The 9690-nt window shown below is 40.9% G+C and overlaps 1 protein-coding gene across 1 annotated transcript in view; it reads right to left on the bottom strand.

Annotated features, from left to right (window-relative positions):
- Positions 1-24, bottom strand: part of atp8b3 (ATPase phospholipid transporting 8B3) — a 20096-nt gene extending 20072 nt beyond the window's left edge. Inside the window, exon 1 of the mRNA XM_076278223.1 lies at positions 1-24. This exon is cut by the window's left edge and continues 690 nt beyond it. The gene's annotated coding sequence lies outside the window, so the exon portion shown is untranslated.
- Positions 25-9690: the final 9666 nt, after the last annotated feature.

Here is a 9690-nt window from a genome sequence, read left to right as displayed (position 1 = left end):
GCTCCAATGGCAGTGGTCTGTCCACCATCCCCCAGCCCCCCCCCCCCTCAATAGAGTGTCCCAGTGACTTCCGTTTTACTTCCGCTACAAGGGACCTATCTTTCAAAAAAATATGAACGGGAGTTAATGGAGAGATAACAATTATTTTTTGGTCCAGTTTGAATTGTGCCACGAATGTGTGTGAATTTAAAAGATAATTTTTCACGTCAAGAGAGTACTATTGTTCGATAGACTTCAAAAGTTATGTTGGTTTTGTGCGAATCCGCTCAGTGGTCTACATCTCTCGTCTCGTACGTCACCAACGTAATGAAACCAGAGCCAGAAACTATAAGATTAGCTGTTATGCTAGTCAGGGGCGGACTGGCACCAAAAATAGGCCCTGGCATATTTGGCCCAAGCGGCCCTCAAATCGGTCGGGCACACCTAATTAAATACAAAATCTTTGCATTACCCTTAAATATGCATATCTTTTCAACTGTCATGGAGCACTGAAAGTGATATAGGCCTCATTGGTTATCTCTCTGACTGATCAGAGGTAGGCATGGAGCATATGATCTCCATATTCAAGTAGACTAACAAGCAATTATTAAAGAAGAGTTTCTGCTTGAATTCAAAGTATCATTTCAAATTATTCAATGGGCTACAATTGACAGCAGCACCAAAAATTACTGAAGCCTATGTGTAAAGAGTTAAATTACCCAGATTGTCTTAGACACAGGCTTGGAATTTCACCATTCTGGGGGCAAGGCCACTTGGCCTTCAGTTGGGCATATTTGGTGGGGGGCACAAAGGCCACATGTCAGGGCACCAAGGCCGAAGTTAACTATACAGTAGTAGGCTATAAAAATGATCAAAGTTGTATTTAGCCTATTCACTGCAGTAGACCTAGCCTGGGTGCCATTCCGAACTTAGTATGACTACGTCAGGCTACAGTAGACCTGCATCACTGTATGAAATATTACAAAAACATGAAACATGACATATTACATATAACTGTAAATCATCTGATCATCTAATAAAAACAGATATCTAAGCTATATGTAAAATTTATTTTGTATTTGGCCTGCTATGAAATCATGTATTGAACAATTTAAATGTAGCACAGCTCAGCTTTAAGAAACTCAAATAGCCTAGATGCATGCTTAGCATTTTGTGATCATTAAGGCTACTTTCACAAACTCTTAGTCAGCTGTCCTCTGATTTACCAATATCTAGGCAATATTTGTAACATTTATTTTGTATTTGGCCCGTTATGAAATCATGTGGAACAATTTAAACACATTGTAAAACTTAAAGCCCAAATTTGGATACATCCATGCATGTCGAAATTTACTGCAAATTCAAAACTGGATTACTCTGGAACGGCTAACTGTACAGGGGACTGCTTTACACCTTTGTGTTCGGTAAGGTCTGCTGTTTATTCTGATATGTGGTTTGTCATGTGTTAAAAGAAGGGTTCGTGAAGTATTCCACCGAGATGAATGGGTAGGGAGATCATGGACGCAAAACCTTCAGTAGAATGTATGATTAAATTAAATTATATTATTTACTTTTCTCGCGAACCGTTCAACACAGCAATTATCGGCTAACATCGTTTAAAAGCTGAGAAAAAGCTCTTTCATGTGATACTTGTGATGTCTGTGTGATGAATAGGCTACTTCGCGAGTAGTTCAACTGAGAAGAATGGGTGAATTTGGACACACTTTCTTTCGCTGTCACTTTCTCCACTTCGTAAAAGACTAAATTAATTTGGGCTGTGAATGCTAAGATTATTTTGACAGGCCATAGGCTAAGTAAAAATCGCTATTAGTCGGGCGCAAAGCAGAATATTGAAGGGGGCACCAAGGCCACCGTGGCCCGTAAACCTCTGATTTTCAAAGGGGCATCACGGCCAACGCGAGGGGCTACCACGGCCATGGCCGTCGTGGCCGCCGTGAAATTCCTACCCTGCTTAGACATTAATGTAATTTATACCATGTTATCACTGTAGGACAACTGAAACAACACAAAATAAACAGGGCTGTTGCTGGAAATTTTTAATCCTGTAGGCTATACTTCCTACCTACATTGCTGGTACATTTTGGAACAGTACAGCTACATGAACTAATTGTCTTTAGTGTCTGACCTAGGCCTATATGTTATATATATATATATACTGTAGCTTAGTTTGCTTGTGCATGACTTGACGTTTTGTAACCTACGTTTATGTCAGTCTACAGTCTTTTGTCCCTTCTTTACCATGATAACCCTCCCAAGATAGAACCACCACTCATGCCATCGATATTGAATTTTGGGCGTCTGACGGAAACTGATCAATCTGACCAACAATTAACGTCGATTTGACACTATTTTGCTGTCCGGGTTTGCAAATCATTCATTTAGAAAATGAAAGTTGCGCTATTTGTTATCATAATCACAGCACGGCTTTACTATGTTATCATTAGGCAACCATATCATTACATTATCGCAATTAATAAGTCATCATCAGTGGCGCAAAACGTGGGTATGCGCTATATGCGGCGCATAGGGGCGCAGCTCCATGGGGGCGTCAAAGCGATGGTAAAAAAAACAAAATATGGTATTTTCTATATGTAGCTACTGCTGTCCGTTTCTAAATCATTTCAACTTTTTCTCAATGTTCTATAACATTTTAGAGGACTAACAGGTTAGAGTAGGCGCCCTATCTCATAAGATTCCATTATAGAATTTTGACATAGAATAGGGAGTGGGGGCGCCGTGAGCGCTGGGCGAGCAGATAGGCCTACGAGAAGTGAGTTGCCGTCTATGGAAAAAGATGGATACTGCAAAAAAAAGCTGTTGACGACTAAAAATAGAAAAAGAAAGAGGGAAAAGGAGATGGCATGTCAAGGGATGCAACAGCAGTTAAATAAGTGGACGGTGAAAGGCAACAGGTAAGATTTAAAGTGATGACGTCTGTACTTGGAGGCTTGCAAATATGAATGCTAACAGACTAACTAGCGTTTAAGCATAATGCCGATTGAAACAGCCTTTTCCATTCAGATAGCTAGGTGGCTACCATGCTCATACTGCACTTTTAATGGCCAACTGCAAACAGAAATGTCATGCTAACAGTAACTCATTACATTTTTCCATATCCTATCAATGAAGGCTCCTTGTAATAACTTAATATTGTGTTGTCAATGTGGTGCAAACAAACAAGGCTAGAGTGTGTGAGCATTAGCTGGCAAAAGGACATTATGAGAACCGTTTAGACTCTCTTAAAGTGGCAATGCACCATTTATCAATACTTAATTACTTATCAAGTATAACATCAAGTTAAACATCAAATTGGCAGCATTTCTTTAAAAACATATTCAATAGACACTAATACACAGTAATAGTGTAAATTATTGGTCTTTTGTTTTGATTTAGTTTGTGTGGTTTTTTTTTTGGAGGGGGGGGGGGGCGCCACTATTGTTGTTGCATACCCCTCAAAAAAGGGTAGTTGCGCCCCTGGTCATCATAATCATCATAGTCAGCATGGCATGTCACAGCCTACCTGCTCCACCACTGAGTTCTCATGTAGCCTCAACTAGGCTCGCACTCTCCACCACCTGCTCACTGTCCCTTGCTCTGTATATCCTCGTTCAAACTCAACGAACTTCAACATGTTGCTGACATATGCTAGCCTACTTGCTATATTGTATTGAAGCTTCTACATTGGTGTTCATTTTGCACAATTGTTACTACCGGTGTTCCAGTTTAGATGGTGAGCAGTTTAACTGGTGATATTTGCATAAAATCAGTGAATATTCAACAAGACCCTGCCTACTTCTTAATCTGCTCTGCCTCCGATAGTGCAGGTTTATATTAGGCTACATTTTCACGAAGTGTTTTCAAGTGAGACAATATAACGGACATCGCTGAAAACATCATCAGTGTATGTCTAATACATGTCCGTTTAAGCATTATCCACAAATATGACACATAGTGAATGAATGGAAAAAATTAAAACTAGCGATCTAGCTGGGATTCGAACCACGCATGGACAAGAAAGTTGATTGGATTAGCTTCTACATCATCTATACCACTACACTATGAGCCACTGAAATTGATGCCAGATTTCTATGTATATATTGAACTGTTAGTCAAAGTTAACACAGGTTAACATAAGTGAGAAATATACGCCCATGTTAACTGGTGCCATCACAATTTAACATGGGCATATGCAAGCCTCAAAACAACAAAATAGGTTCATCTTTGCCTCACATACCAAAACCTAACTGATGTACAACAAACTGGCATGTCCCACTAACACTTTATTCCGTTTTGGGGGTTAATAATATGAAACACGTCAGTCATGTGCAAAAATTATCATAACTTAGTGTCATGTCTCGGTGAAGTTATGCAGTGAGCTGTCTAATGATTTGAAGTGAACACATGGAACTTATTTTCACCGAGTTAAATATTATTTAATTTGTTGGTCCTAATCTGACGACACAAAATGGTTATCATGGTAGCATATATTACAAAACTTTGATGTAGCTGGAGAGTTTGATGACAGATGTTGCTGTTTCAGATTCCCACGTAGCCTAAATTAGAAAATAGTTTAGCCTACTTACTGCTCGTTCAGCAGCCTGTTGCAAAACATTCACTTAGCCTAGATGTTTGCTATAATGAATATCTGGATCGATTGACAAATAAGCTGTCACAAGACAACATAGACCTACATTCATTTAATAGGAACACCATGCTATTGCATAGATACAAAATAACCAGTGGTGCAATTGGGTAGCAGGGTGGACTATTACTGCTAGCTTGCTATTTTAGTCAGCAGTTCGAGGCCCAAGTGATCTTCATAATTTTTGCGCATTATAATCACGATGTGTGTTTCTGCACAAAAAACGAGCAACGTCTGATGGGGTCATTTGTTACTGTTTGTGATGCAAAATTACTGAGGCAAAATTAATCTGCATTATTCAAGGCATGCATTCGCTGTGTTTGCTCATGTTATAGGCTATCACCAGTTAACCTGGACATCAGGATAGCTAGTAAGCTAGTAGTCTAATATACTAATGACAAGCGTTGCTCTCTGTGGCGTAGTGGTGATAGTGCTTACTGCTTGGAACATTTTGCCTCAGTGAGACTCATGTTCGAAACCCAACAAAACCTTCGCTGATTTACTTTGACACATTTCCTGTTTGCACAACATTTTGTGTGGATGCTTAAGCAGACAGGCATTATACATAGCAATTCCCGCATGTTTTCGGCAAGATCTTGCTTCATATTTTGTCACGCACATAGGCTTGTGAAAAGTGAATCTCCAGCACTGGAAGGGCGGAGGCAGAGCAAAGTTGTTAACAAGTAGGCAGGGTCTTGTTGAATATTCTCGGATTTTATGCAAATATCACAAGTTAACCTGCTCACCATCTAAACTGGAACACCGGCACCCGCCGCAATTTCGTGTAGGCAACTTCGATTAACTTTTGATGCGCTCACAGAATCCTGGCTCTGAGCCGGGTTGGGGCCTGACGTGAGCTGTTATTGGATCAGTCCAGTGTCAATATTGAAATGTATCCAATGGGCCGCTGATTGTCCTTCGTTTGGGCCGATCGTTGGCCAAAATAATTAAATTATATATATAGCCTATTCTATCGGCCCAAAAGGTGCGTCGGCCCACCGGGAAAATGCCCGGTATGCCAGATGGCCAGTCCGCCCATGATGCTAGTTAACGGTTGCATCTGCTGCCTGCTATGTCACTTAACAGCAGTGCTCGAATTACGTGGGAGCCAGAGGGAGCCGAGCTCCTTTAGAGTGAGGACTGGCTCCCATAAAAACAACAAAGTCAAAAATCTGAGGGGGTCTCTGGCATTGTAATTTGATCTTAAACAACGCTCATTATCCATCCCTGTACGATCTCTTACCAGTAGGCTAGGCTACGTTAATTTAAAATATAGGCCACTACTGGACGTAGACCTACATGTAGGCCTAGGCTACCCTACGCTCTTGAACGCAGCATGACTGCACTTTACCATCACACCACTATATGAGCAAACAGCATAATATCGATTTGACAGCACTCGCAAGTTCGAAGAAGTCGTCCTGCTTTGATGCGAGTGTTTTGTCATAGGCGTTCATTGGGCTGAAAAAGTCCTGTTTGTTGTTGAACTTCCGCTTCGCCTGCTTTGTGACCTCTCCAGAATAAGTCCCGCCTCCGATCGTACCTGTCAAACTCTGTAGGTGACAAAGTAGAAAAAGCTGGTGGGCAGATTCGCCTACAGACTTCTGCCATCTTATTTTTTGATTGTCGGTACTTAAACAGCACCGAAAATAAAATAAAAATCAGTGGAAACTAGATGGCAGAAGTGTGTAGGCCAATCTGCCCACCAGCTTTTTCCACTTTGTCACAGAGTTTGACAGGTACGATCTTTCAAAACGCCATGTTATTTCCCATAGACATTTGACGACCAAAGGTTGGATGGATACGGAAGTTACGGAGGCGGGACTTATTCTGGAGAGGTCTATTGACAAAGCCATAAATTATGGCCCATAATAATACAGCCTACTTTAATGATTGTGTGAATTGATCTGCAACTTTCATCTGCCATTCAGAGCTCCGGAAAGTTCCCAGATATTTTGAAACACCTGTTAGCAATCTCTGATGGCGGAATATTCAATGGCTACCCGGCAACATCTCATCACGCAGTGCACATTTCAAAATTGTTCGTCTATTTATTTCCACGGTTCAACACACGAGACGACTGAACACCCCGGTGTTGATATTACTATGTGTACATTAGCCTATAATACTAAAACATAGTTTGGCTGCAATGGCTTTATTAATTTCTGCCAGTTTATTAATTTCTGCATTTTCCCTGTGTATAAAGACTAGGCCTACATGCATTATTGTGTTTTAGCCTATCTGAGACGTAGGCTATGGTTCAAATGAGTTACGTTGTGAAATTGAGAATGGCACTCAGACTAAACTAAGTTTAGTCTATTTTTTTGTATTGTGAAATTGAAATGAAATATGGACTATTGCAATCAATAATATGTTGAAATTAATTAAAAGGAATCAATTTCTATCAAATCTGTCAAGTTATAGCCTTGCGCATAGCCTACTGTGCAAAAGCACCACTCGCGCCTAGGCTATTTAATTGTATCGCCTTTAGGTTATGTACTGGATGTGCCAACTTTTTATGAGAGAGAGACCCCCTTAAAGACAAAAAGATAATTCGAGCCCTGCTTAACAGTATCTAATGTACAGTCTATGGACGACTACAACTTACCTGATGTGTTTAATCCTCTGACTCATGGTATTTTCATCGGCAAGGAAAGCCCAATTAAGACCTGCTGGTATGCTTGTACAATCTAGTGTGGTTGTGAATGAGCTAACGTCACTAGCGCGACTGATGGGTTTGTAGTCGTTGTCCAGAAGTGTGACGTAGCGTTTCCATGACGGCAGAATCACTGGATCGAAACAAACTTTCGAAGTGGCATAATACCATGAGTCAGAGGATTAAACACATCAGGTAAGTTGTATTCGTCCATAGACTGCACATTAGATACTGTTAAGTGACAGCAGGCAGCAAGATGCAACCGTTAACTAGAGAATGTTATTCCTGGGAATTACGAGTGCATGAAAATGGAAAAATGGCTGCTGAATAAAATATTGTTGAATATTGTTTAAAATCTAATCCAAGTAAAAAGATGGAGGTCAGATAGAGAAAAACGTTTGGTGGGGAGTTGTAGTTGATGACAACTGACAGTTTGAAAGGCTGAACAATAGTTGGATAGTTATAATGGTTAAATTATTTAAAATGGAATTATTGTAGTGAGGAGTTTTATTTTGAAACAGTTGTGAGCAGAGGAAACAGTTGACGGGAGTCAAAGTTGATGACAACTGACTGTTGCTAGAGTAGTAGAGTAGTATGGTGGTTGCTATGCTGGTTGCTAGGTTTTAACTGTGAATGTGGTTGCTAGGCTGTTGCTAGGGTACTTGAAGTCGTTGCTAGGTTGTTGCTAGGGTGTCCATGGTGGCTACTATCAGAAATAAAGGAGTTACTACAGTGGTTTGCTAGTATAATCATGTTGGTTGCTATGGAAACTGACATAGATGCTTAATTTCAATGGTTGCTAAATTGGTTGCTAGGTAGGTGGTGGTTTAATATAGTAGGCCTACTGTAGGCTAGAGGCATAGTTGATGATAACTGACAGTTGGAATAGTTGAACAGTTAAATAGTTAGATAGTTTAAATGGTTAAATTATTTAATAGGGAATTATTGTAGTGGAGACTTTTATTTTGAAACAGTTGTGGGCAGAGGAAACAGTTGAACAGGATCTGTAGTCTTAAGAGAGCCAGATTGTATGCTTAAAGCCTGAGACAGACAGTTGCTGGAGGTGGCCGGAACCATATGGCTCTGGCCAGAACACTTGGGATAGGATTCCAAGTGCCCTATTGTGATGCCATAATCGGCAATGTTAAGTTTATGGGGAAATTTTCAGTAGTTTTTCATTAATGGTTCAAAAAGTATAAAAGTTACAAATATGAAAAATACATTCCACACCTGTCCTAAGTAAGACCTACGTAACGCAGTTTGAATGAAGTTTCTACGTTAAACGGTTGAAGCCGCATTAGACGCGGAAAAGCGTTAGAAGAAGAAGAAGAAGAAGAAGAAATCGGATAACAGTAGATTGCATTTTCATGCACTCTAACTAGCATAACAGCTAATCTTATCGTTTCATTACGTTGGTGACGTACATCGTTCGAGACGAGAGATGTAGTCCACTGAGCGGATTCGCACAAAACCAACATAACTTTTGAAGTCTATCGAACAACAGTAGTTTCTTGACGTGAAAAATTATCTTTTAAATTCACACACATCCTATGTGAAATTCGTGGCACAATTCAAACTGGACCAAAAAATAATTGTTATCTCTCCATTAACTCCCGTTCATATTTTTTTGAAAGATAGGTCCCTTGTAGCGGAAGTAAAACGGAAGTCACTGGGACACTCTATACCAGTGCAACACACACCTCCATCATCACAGGCTATCGTACCCCCACCATCACTGGATTTTGCACCCCTCCCCCACATGGCGATCACAAACAATGAGGTGACGACTTCAGTCAACAGCCATCAGACACACAGATCCCAGATGCACCCCTCCCCTTACACCCCTCACCATTACAACAGATCAAGTGACAGCCCAACAAAAGAAATTGCGCAGCAATAAAGCAGCGGGGCCTGACAGACTGTGTCCAAGGCTACTCAAGGCCTGTGCTGCTGAACTGGGGGAGCCACTGAAGCACATCTTCAATTTGAGCCTACGCCTTGGACAAGTTCCAACACTGTGGAAGACATCATGTCTCACCCCTGTCCCTAAGAAGCCACACCCTAGTGAGCTTAATGACTACAGACCTGTCGCTCTTACATCACATGTGATTAAGACAATGGAGCGATTGGTCTTAGGTATGCTCAGACCTCAGGTATGCCATCCACTAGACCCGAGAAAGTGGGCGTGGACGATGCCATCACTTATCTTCTACACAGGACACATTCCCACTTAGACAAGGGGAAAAGTGCTGTGAGAATCATGTTCTTTGATTTCTCAAGTGCTTTTAACACCATCCAACCCCTCAGATTGGGAGACAAGCTCTTGCAGATGGGTGTGGACGCTCACCTGGTAACCTGGATTACAGATTACCTGACCGAACTGTTTCTCTGA

The sequence above is a fragment of the Alosa pseudoharengus genome, unplaced genomic scaffold (genome assembly GCF_046254945.1).
Source record: "Alosa pseudoharengus isolate Yale_2024_CS ecotype anadromous, Long Island Sound unplaced genomic scaffold, YU_APseudo_1.1 YU_APseudo_1.1_scf_11, whole genome shotgun sequence".
NCBI lineage: Eukaryota > Metazoa > Chordata > Actinopteri > Clupeiformes > Clupeidae > Alosa > Alosa pseudoharengus.
Note: the sequence above shows the minus strand (reverse complement) of the source record. Positions and strands in the feature narration are given on the sequence as shown.